The following is a 17,019-nucleotide window of genomic DNA, read 5'->3' as shown; positions in this document are numbered from 1 at the left end:
ACTAAGAACTGAATTTGCATGAATTGGAGCTTCTCTAAGAAAGAAGTGATGGTATGTCAGTTATCTTTTGCTGTATAACAGATTTTCCCGAAACTCAGAGGCTTAAAAAAGCAAACATTCATCATCTCACAGTTTCCATGAGTCTGGAATTTGGGAGCCGCTTAGCTGGGCGGGTCTGGCTCATGGTCTCTCCTGAGGGTATAGTCAAGATGGCAGCTGGGGCTGTGGTCTCATCTGAAGGCTTGGCTGGGGTTGGAGGATCCCCTCCCAAGGTAGTTTGTTCACAGGGCTGTGGGTGGGAGGCTTCAGGTCCTTGCCAAATGAGTCTTTCCGCCGGGTTGCTTCAAGTGTCGCCACAAGATGGTGGCTGGTTTCTCTTGAAATGAAGGATTCAGGAAAAGAGTGAGAAGGAAGCTGCACTAACTTTTGTGACCTATCCTTGGAAGTCATACTCTGCCGTTTCTGAAACATCCTATTGGTTGCACAGGTCAGTCCTGTTCAACACGGGAGGGGGACATACAAGTATGTGAGCACCGGAAGACAGGGTCTTTGGGGCCATCTTGGAGGCTGGCTATCACCACAGAACGTCAATGCAATGTAATGGCTTCCTGGTCCCCTGCAACTTGATATTATTTGAAGGCCGAGTCTCTTTGTCACCTCTTTCCTCTGCCTCCATTTTACTAGACAGGAGTCTAGTTAGCCAGGAGCTCTTAAAAGTTCAGCTGGAGAATAGCAGGGGCAGACAGTATTGGCAAAGCAAAGACGTCCTTTGCTGTCTGGCTTCCAGGATTTTGGTGCCCAAATCCCTGTTTAAGGGAATCTCAAGTCTGGCAAGAGGACCATGAGAATAGCATGTATTTTTGTGATTAATTTATCAGACACAATTAAACCTCCCGAGAAACTCTAGCTTATACATTTTTTTCCACCAGCAGTCCTATAAATTACCTACTAAGCACAGAAGAAGTTAGCGATAGCTGCTCATATGGATCCGGTGACTACCGCGCGTTGGGCCCTTGGCTGAGGGCGTTGCCTGGCTTGTCTCATTTGATTCTGATGATAACCCCGGACGGCAGGCATCGTGATTATCCGAGTTCCTAGAAAAAAGAGATTCAGAACAGTTGAAGCCTGTCTACGCTCACGTGGCTATCAAGAGTTGGGACTGGAAAGCAAATGTGTGACTTTGGAGTCTGAACTGATAACAATGGTAAGGAACCAATTTGAACGAAGGGGCAGGGAGGCTCTGACAGGTGGCCCCTAATATCCATCCTATGTTCTGATTCAGTGATGTCAGCCTCGGTTCCCACATGTCATCGCAGGCTGGGCTCTCTGGAGGCTGACTCTGAGTTGGAGATTAGGACACAGGGAGTTTATTAGGGATAGCTTGCACGCCTACACACAGACACAGATACAGTCCATTCGCACACACGGTCCCCCGGGCGCGGGCAACATCCACGCACGTGCATGCCTGTGCACAACACACGTCGGCCCCTTCCTACACCACGCGTAGCTGCAGGACCCGACACGCCTTCACGCATACACAAACGTAGACAGCGGAGTTGGTCTCCAGTCAGTGAGGAAAATCTCCTAAAGGTGGAATTATCTTTGAAAACCTATTACACGGACACCTCACGGGGAGATACACGGGGAATGAGACGAGGTTGCGGGCACAACAGAGGTTACACCTTAGTATCCTTTGCCCTCCCTGGGGGGTAAGATGCTCGTTGGGGAGGACGTTAGGCAGAGTTCTGCTTGCGTTATTAACGTCATCCCTCTCGGTCTCGCTGTCTCGCTCTCCCTCCCACGTTTCCCATCCTCTCAGTAGTTGAACGAGTGTCCGATAGACAGGTGATGTTTCTGCACTATCTCACATTACCTGAACACACACACACACACACACACACTGCAGCAGGGGAGGAGAATTCCAGGAAAGGTGGAGAAGGAAGGATTTCTGCCTTTCCCCTCTGATGTCTCTTCATCTGAGCTACGGCTGTCCTCACCGCACGGGGCACCCAGTCTGCGAGCCGAGTTGTCGGTAAGAGGAGAGTGTAGAGAAAGACCACGAGGTCCGGGGAAGGCCTCTGTAGTAATTGCCAGGGGGCCTCTTACCCCGGAGCAGACACTGTGTAAGTCTGAAGGGGCCCTATCAGATCGAATAAGGCTGTCTCCTCCGTGTCACCCATGGTTGGAACGGTGCTTTCTTTTCCCTTTCTGGTCTTTTCCATAAGCAATGAGTTTTTTCTTGCCCGTTCCCGCTTCCCTGAGCCCTCTCACTTTGCCGGTTCAGCATCCCTTGTTTGGAACAGGTCACCTCCTGTCCCCCATACCCTAAGATCGCCCCTCTTCTCTCTCTGGAAGATCCCTCCTCACTGCGGGCGGCCCATCCGTGAGTTCACCCTTCATTTTTCATCAAGAGCTTCTTTCCATCCCCAAGCCCCATTTCAACAGTCTGCTCCTGCTTTCCTACAGCCCATAATTCTTAGGCCAGGGGATTAACATGGTGATTTATCTGCAGAATTCCTTGAGTGAGGGATGCGGAGGGAGGAAAACCCAGAGAGACCCTTGTCCTTGAGTACTGAGTGGTTATTCTTTAGCGAATGATAAAGCAAACTCTAGGGGTCCGGGATGCAGGGGGGCGGGAAGAGGTGACTGTCTGGTTTGGGTTCAGTTAGGGGATAGTGTCATTCTGGAAAGTTCTTAGATTTCCTCCCCATCCTCTATGCAACCCATGCATATAGTCTGGCCGCCTTTTGTAGGCAACCTAATTCTCATGTACCCTGTGCTGCCCCACCTCGACCTTCTTTCAAGACCCCCTGACCCATATGGCAACGGACAGCATTGGACAAAGCACTTCTATTTATTTATTTATTTATTTATTAAAAAAAATTTTTTTTAACGTTTATTTATTTTTGAGACAGAGAGAGACAGAGCATGAATGTGGGAGGGTCAGAGAGAGAGGGAGACACAGAATCGGAAGCAGGCTCCACGCTCTGAGCCATCAGCCCAGAGCCCGACGCGGGGCTCGAACTCATGGACCGCGAGATCGTGCCCTGAGCTGAAGTTGGACGCTTAACCGACTGAGCCACCCAGGCGCCCGGACAAAGCATTTCTAAAGAAGCCATCTTCCTGTACCCCTATCAAGGAAGAGGTCAGGAAGAAAATAGGACGAGGGGATGGAAACCGCATGATCAGAGTCTCGCCTCAGCCTGCTTTGGCCGTGATAGTTAACAATTTGAGATTAATACCCCTAAAGAGTTCCACACAGAGGACTCTATATATCACTACCGGAAGCTCCTTCTGTTGTAAATTCCCTTTCTACTAGTTGGGGAGCACTAATCCAACGACACTCGCTCTCTCCCGGGTGGCTCCGAAGCCCGCGGCATCTGGAAGCCAGCCAGCCTAAACCAGAGGCACGGTGTGCTGATGTAACATATAGAAGGGCTGAAGGCACTTTTTCCCCCGTTCTCTTTAGCTTCTGCTTGATTTTGGCAGGTCGAGGGTTCCAGGACATCAGGGAAGAGGGAAGTGGCTTTTGGAAATGGTTCAGGTGCACAGAGAATGCCTGGAGGGAGATTGTGGCACCTGGATTGTGTGATCCCTAATCACAACTGAGACACAAGTTGGAGACCCCCCACCCGCCCTCCCCCCAAGAAAAGGAAATGTGGAATTGGCCGCAGGAGGACTGAGATCTTATCTGAGTAGCTTCTGGGACCTGAGTGGTGTAACTGCTGTTGATCTACGTAGAGGCCGGGGAAGCTGCGATAATGAAGGAATACAAATAAATATGTGAGAGTAGAGAAGGGGGCAAGGTGGTGATGGAGACAGCCTTCCCCCCGCCCCCCGCCGCCCCATCCCCACCGTTTTTCCTTCATTTCCGCTGTTGGCCCAGAAAGGCTTCAGTGTGACGTTCTCAGTGGCAGCCCAGAGTTCACCAACAGAGTCCTTGGCCCAGAGTGGCAATCCCCCATGGTTTAACCCTTTCCACTTAAAGCACTCCCCCAATGCCTTTCATTGCCTCTGTTTCAAAGAGTGTCAACAACCCGCTGGAGATCAATACACATTAGTCCATCTGTTTTCACATCGAGACACACATTCAGCATATGTCTGGCAATTGATTAATTACTGCAAACGCTGCCATTTTGATTTCAAGTTGGAGTTCCCTTGCCTTATCTCCAGGCGCAATGTAAACTTGTAACCAACCGAGTTTTCCCTGACGGCTCCGGCCGAACATCGCTCCTTCCCTGCGTCAGCCCAACCCGGGAATAAGGTAGCGCGCTCCGGTTCCGAGGGATCAAACCAGCACTCTGTTCCCTGGTTCCCTGACTTGGTTCGTCCCTTTGGGCGCCACTGGCTACTCGACTTCTAGCCCAGTGCAAATCCATCGATTCCTAAGGCGTTCGCGGAACCGTTTCCACTCTCCGGCCAGACGCCAGTGCAACTGGTTGACTTGGGAAGATGAGCTGGTGCATAATGAAATCAGGGAGAATTAATGCAGGTGTCGTCTCCCCCGAAGCGTGAAGCTTGCGGTTGATGATCAGACTGCGGAGGGCACCAGCAGCTATGCTCCGGTGAACCATGCTGGATGCACAAAATATACTGGCATTACGTAACAGGGATCATCTCTCAGTGCCCCAGCCATTAATTCCTGACACCAGTTCCTGACGGTAATTCTGACGTGAGGTCAGATGACCAGGGTCTGGGATATTTCCATGGTTGAGTTTGTGGACGCAAAGTACAAATTACGGAAGGCTGACCAAAACCACGCCATGAAACCCTTAATTATCCGTGTCTGCCAAGAGGCATGTTAGCACGAATAATACAGAAACGAAATGTCATTTATCTTGGGTTTTGGATTATGTGCTAGGACTATTTCTTTTGTGCATCAGATTTTCCATATTCAGTATTCTTTTTATTACTATTAATTTTACATAAAGTAACAGCATTGCAGAATTGTAAAACCAGAAGGCGGTCAGGGGTTGATGAGTCTCATGGTTTTCAGACTGTGTACAGGGAAGATCTGGGATCCCAGAGAGGAGCCCTGGGCGGGAGGTGGAGGACAAGTGGATCCAGGTCTCCCATTGTACAGATAACAAAACCGAGTCCCAGGGAGGGGCCGAGAACTTCCAAGCTGGTTAGTACCAGAGCTAGAACTCTGATCTTCTGCCTCTTAGAGAAAACAAATATCTATGAGAAAGATGTAAGAAAATGACTAAAAAACTGTGCACTGGTCTCAAAAACTGACCGATATAACTTATATAGCTCCGAAAGGTTTGGTCCAAGAAAAGGTTCCAAAAGGTTTGGTCCAAGACTTTAAGATACCGTAAAGATTTCGGATATAGAATGTTTAATAGAAATTTTAGGAAGTTCAGTTATCACCTACTGTACTTTATCAGGTTGACCTACAGACTGGGGTCATAAAAATGCAGAGGACAGGTGTACCAGCCAGACTGCTGGTCAGTGCAGTGTGTGTGTGTGTGTGTGTGCGTGCGTGTAACAGTGAAAGCCAAAAGGACTAAGACACACATTGAGAGACATAGAAACAGAGTGTCACAGGATAGATAGATTAAGACAGAGATTTGTAATAAAAGTTTCAAAAGGGGGAGAAAGAAAGTCAGCCTCTCGGGGACTCTGAACTCCCCAGGATAAGAGCTCAGGGTCTGGAGCGAGAAGGATCTAGACTGTCACCCTGTTTCTTCGACTGCCTACCAGAACCTGATTTAGAGAGACACATGCTACCTTTTCAAAGTACACTTTCCTCTTCAGTAAAATGCACTCATAACAGTAACTTTCTCAGGGGCCTGCACTGAGAATTGCATGAGATAGTATATATATATATATAATGTGTTTAGTAGAATGTTCAGCACCTACTTCGTATTTAAGAAGTGGGAGTTAATCTTATTTTGGTTATTTCTACTTGGATTGCTAATATTGCCCAGTTATATGCCAGCTATGCAAAACTGAACATTTCCCATAAGGTGGAAATTTCTGTCTCTGCCCCTATTTTTCAGGCCCCTTTTTGTTTCCAGGATTCCTAGACTTTCTGTAAATGTCTCCAGATAGTCCGGGAATGATTTTCAAATACAGCTGTTTCTCAAAGATAGGGTGGCATTGCTGTTATTGCTTTGAATATTGAGAGAGGGAGAATGTGCCCCAAATTATTCAAGAATGAGAATGATAGCTCAGTTCCCAGATCTACGGTCTTCACCCACTGCAAAGAATAAAAAAAATTCTCTCATCGTTTCAGATGCAGCTGATTAAAATTATTTTCACCAGGTTGCTCCTGGTAGTTAAGAAAGGATTTGGAGTCGGGGAGGGGACAGAAGAAAGGAGAAGGAAGCTGATATTTGCTTCCCTTCCATCAGACCCTGTGCATGATTTATCTCATTAACTCTTTAGAATATTCCTCTGATTCTCATCTCCATGTCACAGACCCAAGACCTTAAGAGATGACAGTTTTCTTGCCTAACGCAGCACAAGCAGTAAGTGTCAGGGACGGGATGCCATGTTCTCTGTGGCGACTGAGACTCCAGTCTTCCCAGGAAGGAACATTAAGAGTACAGACCAACAAAGCACCCCAGCAGAGATAAAGCTCAAAAACGTACAACCCCCAAATGTACCCAGCCAAGGAGCACCCAAAAGACCAACAGCTTCCTGTCTCCCTAATTTGGCTGGGAATCCTTTTCTTTGGGAATCACTCCCAATATTCCCCCCCCCCATTTTTCTTTTTCTCGCATGTAGACTTTGGCATGGTTCCACACCAGCACGGGCCCCCGCAATACAAAGGATATGAGATTTCCCCCAAAAGCCAAATTCCTTGGGTGTTAAAGCTGCGTTTTCTTGAAAAGGCTGGTGGTGGCTTTGCCACAGGAGAATGAATACGAGCTTGCCCTCCGTGCTGGGAAGGCGCCTGTGGGATGGTGTCACCTGTCACTTGGAGACAAAGAAAGTCGTGTTCTGTCACTCTTTGAATGGCAACTCTGTTGGAGCTGCTGACCTTGTTTGTTCAAATCCTGCCTCTTGTCTGAGAGGGTGCAGGCGTTTTTTGTTTTGTTTTGTTTTGTGTTTGGCCCTTTTCGAGATTTCTTTGGTGAACACTTACCCTCACAACAGAGATTTGGGGCTTTAGGATACCTGCTTCTAGAAGCTTCCAGGATTTCATCTTTCTGCCTGTTGCTCCTGAGAAAATGGACTGAACACAATAGAGAGATTTATGACTCTACCCAGAAGCTTTCATAGAGTTAGCAGACTGAGTGAGAAGACATCTTTTTCTCTTACACCTGTACCAGAATTTTAGGGTGTGAAGAAACCAGACCTGTCTTTCCTTATCTGTTTACCTTCCATCAAGCCCTCAGATAAATGAGAACTAGCTTTATTTTTATTTATTTATTTTTTTATTTTTATTAAAAAAAAATTTTTTTTTTATTATTTATTTTTGAGACAGAGAGACAGAGCATGAACGGGGGAGGGTCAGAGAGAGGGAGACACAGAATCTGAAACAGGCTCCAGGCTCTGAGCGGTCAGCACAGAGCCTGACGCGGGGCTTGAACTCACGGACCGCGAGATCATGACCTGAGCCGAAGTCGGACGCTCAACCGACAGAGCCACCCAGGCGCCCCTAGCTTTATTTTTAAAGGAAGCAAACAGTTTAATTAGGAGAAACATGATAAAGTGAAAAAAATTAATGACTAACAAAAAGACCAATATTAACATGCGGAGAAATTTCTAGAAGAAAAATTCTAAGATTCTAGAATTTTTCCTAAATTCTAGGATTCCTCTAGAATCCTAGGAGAAAATTCTAGAATCTAGAATCCTAAGAGAAAAGTCCAGAATTCTAGGAGAAAATTCTAGAATCTAGAATTCTGGAAGAAATTTCTAGAATCCTCCTGGGTGACACCCTTCACGTGTAATCCGAAGCCATGTTGGGATCGCATACTACACGTATTTATTGACTACCTACTACACGTTCGGCACTGTGACAGGCTATAGATGTACAAGCGCAAATGAGACAGATGTGGTTTCTCAGGGAGCTGATAAGCCATTGGGGAGGACAGACATCCAGACAGGATTTGATAAATATGAGTCTGATGAAGAAAGGTGTACAGTGGGAAGAGAACTTGGAAGAGGAGGTCTTAACTTTGGGGACGAGTGGAATGTCCTGTATGAAGGGATCTTGGGACCTCCCTGCACCACATCTGCTGTCTCCATTCTGCTAGACCCAAATTTATACGGTACCATATGAAAACTTAATTCTCCCTAACCCCAGAATTCTATGACCATGACACGGATGATGAGCCTCGTTAGCCCCAAGTGTCACATGAGCAAACATCAGTATCAAATATTCATGTGCTGTTGGGAAAGCTGACTTCTTTTTATACCTTATTTTATAATTTGTGAAACCAGGAGGTTGAGCTAGGTAATCTCAAAGTTCATTTCTACTCCTGATAGTTCATGCTGATGCCTTAGACCTTAAAGCATTGCATGACCTTAGGATATTCTAGTGGATTTCGATGTACGATACCAGCTAAGGTAACTGGGCGAATTTAGAAATATGACCTTATGTAGAGCTGCAGAGAAACCCCATAAACGGTTCCATCTCTGAGGTACCATCTTGTTTCGGAAGACTAAGGGAGTCTCCTACAATTGAAAGTGTGAAAATATTATGGGGGCAGTTGGCGAGACAGACGGGCAATGTAAACGACCTGCCAGAGGAGGTACACAATGAACGCGCAGTGATTGATTGTGTGGATGATTCAGTAGATGGATGGATGGATGGATGGATGGGATGGATGAGGAAGTCTTCTTCTCTGAGCTGGGAAGTAGTTGACCCACAAGCGGACCTTAAAAAGGGAATCCATCTCTACTAAGATCAAATGAATGCTGTAAGTGGTGTGCAAAGCTCCAGGTTGAAATCCTGCCCCCTCCTGCCATGTATGCTTAACTTGCTATATGGACGTGATGGGCTTAAGTAACCTCTGTGACCTTCAAGTTATTCAATTTTTTATGAGGACGCATGAGATCCTGTGTCTAAGAGTTACGGCTCCTAGCGTGTGCTCAGTAAGAGTGTTGACTCTGATTAGAACAATGATTTCTTCACTCGATCCCATGGAAAGCAGTTGGCCAATTTGATTGTAAAGGTAACCAAAATTGGGGGTGACCAGTTCATTTTTTTGTAGGCAGCCTGCACTTTAGAGAGAAAAAAATTTTTTCTCACCTCACCCCAGGGTCCTGGTGTTTCGTTTACTCCAATGTGCCCTTTGTCTGTCTTTAGAGCTTTTGCACATGCTGTTCCCTCCACCTGAGACACTTTTGCCTGACTTTGTTTACCTCGTGAGCTCTTACTTTTCTTCCCCAGGCCTTGGTTTAAATACCTCCATCTTTCAGGAGCCTGGGTGGCTTAGTCGGTTGGGCATCTGACTTCGGCTCAGGTCATGATCTCATGGTTTGCGAGTTTGAACTCTGCATCGGGCTCTGTGCTGATGGCTCGGAGCCTGGAGCCTGCTTCAGATTCTGTGTCTTGCTCTCTATCTTCCCCCTCCCCCCTCTCTCAAATAAATAAACATTAAAATTAAAAAAAAAAAATCTCCATCTTTCTCTAGGGTTCCTCTCCTGCCCTTCTCCACCAAGCCCAGGTTACCTCCCTCATTGGGGTCTCCTGCACCCTATGCTTATCCACCTCAGAACACTTAGTCTATCCTGTTGCAACTGTCTTTTCTGTGCCTCTCTTTCCCACCAGACCTCAAGACCTGGAAGGAGAGACTGGGTGTTCTTCGCTGTTAGATATCCAGCATCCGGCCCAGTTTGGGAACGGACCAGACTTTCAGCACAATTTGCTGGTGGAGTGAAGAATGCCTAGATAAACAGACAGTGAAAGAGTCTAGGGAAAGGATTACAAAATGGCGGCCACAGATGAGTCAGGAGAGAGACTGAGACGCCGGGGCCTGCTAACTTTGTGCCCTCTCCAGTGGACGCTCCAGGGAGGGTCCTGTTTCAAGTCCTGGTACCATCAGATAATGAATGGCCCGGTGGAGGCTCCCCATTAAAAGCAGAGAAAGCCCCCTGGCTGGCCCATAGGAGGCCTGCTTTTCCCTGAGACTCAGGCGTCCCTTCTTGCCTGGGGTCTTTCTTCCACTTTCCAGTCTGGGGCCCTGTCTGCTTTTGGAGTCAGGAGGGGACTGTCTGCACCTTCTGCGGAGACAGCGAGGGAACATGACGTCTCACTCTGGCCCCAACCCCGAGCGTCATTGGTGTTGGCTGGGGATCAAAGCCGCTGTTCCATTTTTAACCTTCATCGGGCTCCACCTCACCCTGAACATGTGTTCCCGACATTTCATTGTGTGCCAGGGGATAAACAACCCCCATCCCCTGAGTCTAGGGAAGGATGCCTTCGGGGGAGAGCTCTGAACCCGGCTGAGGCAGATAAGTGTTTTTCCCACCCAGGGCCCCCCTTGAGCACTGTGGTTTTTCCTGAGCTTACATGACACCACCATAAGGGAGATGGATGGCTTTATTTTTGTGCAGAGCAAATCTGCAGATGGTGACCCCCGACCAAAAAACAAAACAAAACAAAAAAACCCATGCGAAAAACAACAACAAAAAACCAGAACCTAGTGTGTGGGGGCGGAGAAGAGGGTGGGGGCCGGGGATTCTCTCTCAGGCTGTGCTGTCTGTCTCCTACCTTCCTTCTTCTCCTGAGTCGCCTTATAAATATCACCAGCGTCCCCCCCCCCCCGCCATCAAGGGTTATTGGGGCTATTGACAGGAGACCGTTTTATTTTCAGATTCGCTGCGAATCCAGGTGCCCGTAAATCCATGCTTCTAGAATTCTCAAGCAATTAAACATAGGCTGAAGGAAGAGAGAGGGTGTCTGGTACAAAGTGGGAGCTCAGTACATATTCGTGGAAGGAAGGAAGGGAAACACAGATCCCCCAATGGTCCACCACTGTTAATGTGTTGATGGACATCCGTCTATGTTGTTTGGGTGTGTTTAAGCAACATGTACAAATAGGATCATAATATAGTCACACATAATATATTCATACTTCCTATATACGCATAATAAAAACGATACTATATACTATCACGGGCATACATAGTCCATTCATGGTATTTTACAATCTGCTTTTTTTTCACCATGCCCTGGACGTCTTTCCGCGTCTACGAATGTAGAACAAATTTATCACAGTTTACGGCTGCCAAGTAGCCATTTGTGAAGCTATCCTATCTCTGACTTCACCAGTTCAAGAGAGCTGCTTTTGAAATCCCCACCTTAAAGGAGGCTCATACTTTATTTTTTCTCTTGTGACTCTCTCTCTCTCTCTCTCTCTCTCTCAGCTGTCTTCAGGCCACACGGAGTTGAGGTCAGAGTTTTCTGCTTTCTCGATCGCCAGCTCGTCGGCCACGGGAGGATGGACGTTACATTTGCAGGGATCTTATGGATTTCTCTGTTATGCTGCAGCTTGGACCAAACAGCCCTCTCTTCTTCGCCTCTATCGATCTAAATGTTTCCATATTTGTTTCCTTGTGGAGGCATTTACTGCATCAGACTTTCAAGAGATGGGGCCTGGAGATTTACAGAGCTCTTTGTGTGTTCCGATGTACAATCGGAGCTCAGAGACATGGAAAGACATGGAAAGAAGTGCCCTCTGATGTCCGAAAGGGCCACAGCATCGTTCTGCCTCTGACCTTGCAACACTGACTTAATGTGCATGAAACACAGCCTCCTCGTCAGCCAAACTGGGGAAGTTATCATCGAAGCGGCCTTCCTGGATTATTACGAGGACGGAAGTAAGTGCCTGGTACACAGGAGCCGCTTAAAAAATGTCAGCTTTTATTATTTTCTGAGAGGGGCTGGATGGAGCAGACGGTAGGCTCTGGAATTGGCCATTTCTGGGTTTGGATCTGAGCTCCAATGCTTCGCAGATGAGTGACTTAAATCCGAGTTTCTATGTGCTCGTCTGTGAGTTGGAGCTAAATACTTAGCAGAAATTTTGTCGTCGTACAGCTTACAGATAATGCATACAAAGAGCCAGGTCGAGGGCACTCAAACGGCAGCCACTCTTCGGGTTTGCTAAACCCTGACCCTTTGTCTCCAAAGGGTTCTAGGAAAGCCTTGCCTTGTCTACTGTTCCTGCATCCGTGGCCCTGTTTTCAAGGCTTTCGTGCCCTAAGACGGGGCCCATTCGTATGTAGGAAATATGGGGACGAGAGTCAGAAACTTCACTCGAATCCCACCTTTCCTATTTACTTCCCGAATGACCTTGGACAAGGCGCACACACTCTCTCACTTTTCTTGTTTCTCGCTCCTTGATGTCATCTAAAATGAAAACAACTCTGAGTATATTCTTGGTACTTGGCAATTTACAAAGCCTCGTCCATGATCATTATTCAACCTGAACATCCCAGTCAATGGTCGGGGCTCCTAAACACTCATTTAACGCATCAACATTCCGTCAAATCCGGAGTCCTTTTGGAATATTTTTCTTTTTCATAAATTTTTTTAATGTTTATTTATTTTTTGAAGGAGAGAGCAACAGAGCGTGAGCGGGGGAGGGGCAGAGAGAGTGGGAGCAGGCTCCAGGCCCTGAGCTGTCAGCACAGAGCCCAGTGTGGGGCTTGAACCCACGAACAGCGAAATCATGACCCAGGCCAAAGTCAGACGCCCAACCGACCGAGCCACCCAGGCGCCCCATGGAATACTTTTATTTTTCTTAATTAGGAAGCAAGCTGTGGGCAGAGGGGCGGAAATGGATGTTACTACTCACTGAGCTAGTAAGCGTACTCAGTTAGCGATGCATCCAACGAGCCTCGTGGAATCCCTATAACGCGCTAGTCTTTGTATTATGATCTAAGGATAAAATAAGGCACTATCATTGCTCTCGCAGTCTCGTTGTCTGATGGGAGAGGTGTACACGGTGGGGAATGGTGTTCACAAGACGTTGTAAGGCAGGAAAGCCTTTGAATGCATCCTCTGTGAGAAGAGTTCACTAGATCGAAGTGAAGTTGACGGGCTGAAGGGCCCAGGGGTCAGCGCTTGGCAGATGATATCTTGTGTTTAAAGACCGAGAGGCAGGACCCATTATGGTGTTTTCAAGGTACTCCGAGTTGCCTAGAGAACGATACGCGTAGGAGGTCAGGAGATGAAGCCAAAGCAGTCAGCGGGACCCCCGAACTCCCCACTTGGGAATCTGCCTGTTCAGAGGTCAAGGATGGTTTTTCCAGGGAGGAATACGGTGGGCCAAATTGTGTTCCTGGATGACCAGACTTCGTGGTTTCTCTGTTTGAGCTCTCCAAAATGTAGATCCCGAGGCAAGGATTTGGGTTGAAGTGGTCTAGTTGGGATGTGACCCCAGGAAGCACGGGGAGGGAGTGAGGAAGTGAGGCAGGGCGCGGGGAGAAAGCCAGTGAAGACAGGGTAAGCTATGGGGCAAGTGGGGTTCCATTCCCTCAGGCCTCTGGGCGACATTGTGGAAACATCAGGCTTCTTCCGCTGTGGCTGAGGAAGCTGGGGGATTTATCCATTGGATCCCCCCACCCCCGGTGGAAGGAGGCCCCTGGGGCATCCAGTCCCTGGTGCTCCCTATATGTCCCTAGTGCTCCCAGCCAGAGAACCTCCTTGGACAGAGATGACGCGGTTGGGGTAGGAAGCCAGGCGCAGGGATCGTCACCGAAGTTTCAGGTGAGTTCTGGGGGGTACGGAGGGGAAGCGGGCAGGGCACTGACTGGAGCCGTGTGGAAGGCGGGGGTCGGGGGGGGGAAGGTGCCAAACCAGAGGGAGACATGATAAAAACCCAAATTAGGGCCGTTGAAGCAGAGACGGAGGTCAGAGGGTCACTGATGCTACTGAGTAGCACCCCTAACGGTCCCAAAGGTGACAGCGGCCGTTTAGAGTCACTGAGGAGGAGGCGTAGTGATTCCCCAGCCTGCTGGCCCACTCTAGAAGGGCACTTGCTGCATTCCCCCCCCCCCCCCTTCTCCACTCTCTCTGCCTCCCTGTTTCCTGGACGTCAAGTGTGCTGACTGCCCGCTGGCTCTTTTGCCCCGTCCTTCTGGAAAATACAGGCTGCGTGATGGTCAATTTTCTGTCAACGAGGCTGGGCCAGAGTGTTCAGTGATGGCGTGAAACGCTAACCTGGAGGTTGCTATGCAGATACGTTGTAGATGGGATTGAGATCCATAATCAGTTGACTTTAAGTACGGGGAGATTATCCCAGGGGATCTGGCCAGGTCTGACTTAATCAGACCAAAGCTCTTAAGAACAGAGTTGAGATTTTTTATTTTTTTAAGAAACTAACTTAAAAAAATTTTTTTTTTAATGTTTTAATATTTTTATTTTTGAGAGAGAGAAAGACAGAGCGTGAGCAGGGGAGAGGCAGAGAGAGAGAGGGAGACACAGAATCGGAAGCGGGCTCCAGGCTCTGAGTTGTCAGATGTGGGGCTCGAACTCACGAGTTGTGAGATCATGACCCTAGCCGAAGTCGGCCACTTAACGGACCGAGCCACCCAGGCGCCCCAAGTCTTTTCTAATGAAGAGACTCGCCCTGTGGCCAGCAGCTTCGGTTCATGCTGGAAAGTTCCAGCCTATCCTTCTTGCTGGCCTGCCCTTCCCTTCGGGATTTCAGAATTGCAAAGCCAGCACCCACAGCCTTGTAAGCCAGTTCCTTGCCACAAATCCCTTAATATGTATCTCTTACTGGTTGTGTTTCTCTGGTCAAACCTTGATGGATCCAGTGGCCTTCTAGGAAGCGTGAAGGTTAATTTTGTATGTTGGTGTCTCTGGCCATGCTGTGCCCAGAGAGTTGATCAAACGTTATTGCGGATGTTTCTGTGAGGCTGTTCTGGGATGAGATTAACTTTTAAATCGGTGGACTGGGTAAAGCAGGTTGACCTCTTGAATGTAGGGGGAGGGGGGCCTCACCCAATCAGTTGAAGGCCTGAATAATAATAATAAAAAAAACCCATGTGGATGCACCCCCCCCCCCCAGTAAGAGAGAATTCTTGGGGCGCCTGGGTAGTTCAGTCGGTTGAGCCTCCGACTTTGGCTGGGGTCACGATCTCACGGTTGGTGAGTTCGAGCCCTACGTCGGGCTGGCTGCTGTTAGCCTGTCAGCGCAGAGCATGCTTCGGATCCTCTGTGCCCCCCCCCCCCCCCGCCCCTCCCCTGCTTGTGTGCTTTCTCTTTCTCTCTCTCAAATAAATAAATAAATACATAAAAATAAAACATTAAAAAAAAAAAGAGAGAGAGAATTCTTTTTGCCTGACCGCTGCATCAGCTTTTTTTCCTGCCTTTGGACCCAAATTGAAACATGGGCTCTTCCTGGGGGTTGAGGCTGCTGATCCTGCGAGGAGAACGACACCCTTAGCCCTTCTGGTTCTTAGGTCTTTGGACTCAGACTACAACTAAACTCTGGCAGCTCTCCTGGGTCTCCGCCTTGCCAATTCACCCTGTAGCCCTGAGGATGGGTCAGCCTCCCCGGTTCTGTGAGCCGATTCCCTATAATACATCTCATTATTAATCTCTTTATCAATACATTCCATTGGTCCTGACTCTCTTGAGAAGGTGACTAAGGTAGAAAGTCAGTGTGCTTGGTATGCAAATCTCCCTGGCACGGAAGGGGTCACATGACCCAAGCCTGGCCAGTCAGAATTCCACTGTAGCCTAGCCCCTCTGGTTTTTTCAGTCTTGTCTACCGTTGCCATTGGTGCCCTCTGACTGGAGTCTGGCTTTGCCACGGAATCAGGACTTGGGTTTGGCCAACCTGGTGCTCCCTCCAAAACCTTGCGTCCTCCACTGCTCTTTAGATTCTGGAACTGCCTTTGTGTTGAGTGAGAGTGATCCCGTAGAGGGTCAGGACCGGCTTTCCTCTGCTTTTTCTGTCTTAGGGATTGGAAGTTCCCCGCTGGATGGACAGAGACACCGGTTGAACTTTGCTAGACGCCTACTGAGTATCTGTAGTGTCACGTTATTACCAAAGTGTCAGGGGAGGTCAACCAACAGACAAGAGAAAGGTCATGCTCTCACTCTAAGCTTTTAGCTGTTGTCCCTCTCAGCCGATCTGCGGGACCGCCAGCCTTGCTTGGAGTAATGCCTGTCACCAGATACCCTTCCCATCTCAGCGTTTCTGTATACAATCTGATTTCCTGCCGCGATCGGAACCTCCATTATGAAGGCCATGACAAAGTCTGCCCCATCAAGAATATACACATAAACTCTCTGTCTCCTGAGTCGAGAAATCTAGACCATCAGGCATACTTATCCAAATAGCTCGGAAAGGTTGGAAACATTAATCCCGTTTGCTCCTAAATCCTGGGTAACTTCACGCACCAGGGGCGGGGCGGGGGGGCGGGGGGCGGTGAGGGGAAGAGCCCTGGTCTTGTGGCTTTTTCGAGATTAAAGATTTTGGCAGAATTGAGTGGTGTCCAGCCATTATGGGTCCAGTGACCTTTTAATGGAGCTGCTGCATGGCCGGCCGGCCGATGCAGAGTTAAATACCAGAGTGGGGGCCCAAATCAGTAGCTGCAATCAGAGATACTCAAGTCAGTCCACTATTCACAAAAGAAAAAAAAAAAAAAGAGAGAGAGAAAAAAGGCTCCCAGCCAACTCAGTGTTGATGGTCTGTTAATAGTTTTAATGGCTGCTTCTATAAATATGCAAAAATCCCCACATCTGTTTCCCAGTGTGGTCTTATCGATTTTCTGAACAGCTGCTTGGGCAAGAAAAAGGATAGGGGTGGGGGCGCACCTCTGGAAAACGTGGGGGAAGTGATGGCTAGAGGCCCAGCAGGATGCCACTGGATTTTCTGTGACAAAGCCAAACTGAGGGGGGGAAAAAATAAGGTAGAGTGTAGAGAAGCTTGGGTTGGAGTCCCATCCGCGCCTCCGGTTGGCCTTGGACAAATCAGTTTCTTTCCTCCAGCCTCAGTTTCCCCATCGGTTGCAACTCAGCTGGATCGGTGACCCCAGAAGGCTACCCTAGAGCCTTTTGTTAAAATCATGTTAGAATCACTTGTGGCAAAAGATGTCAAA

The 17,019-nt window shown here is 48.3% G+C and overlaps 1 long non-coding RNA gene across 1 annotated transcript in view; it reads left to right on the top strand.

Moving 5' to 3' along the window:
• Positions 1 to 17,019, top strand: part of LOC125914155 (uncharacterized) — a 114,696-nt gene that overhangs the window by 81,984 nt on the left and 15,693 nt on the right. Inside the window, exon 2 of the long non-coding RNA XR_007455227.1 lies at positions 11,329 to 11,781. This is a non-coding gene — a long non-coding RNA (uncharacterized LOC125914155). The remainder of the gene's footprint in view (positions 1 to 11,328; positions 11,782 to 17,019) is intronic.

This window comes from Panthera uncia, assembly GCF_023721935.1.
Source record: "Panthera uncia isolate 11264 chromosome D3 unlocalized genomic scaffold, Puncia_PCG_1.0 HiC_scaffold_8, whole genome shotgun sequence".
NCBI classification, from domain to species: Eukaryota; Metazoa; Chordata; class Mammalia; order Carnivora; family Felidae; genus Panthera; species Panthera uncia.
Note: the sequence above shows the minus strand (reverse complement) of the source record. Positions and strands in the feature narration are given on the sequence as shown.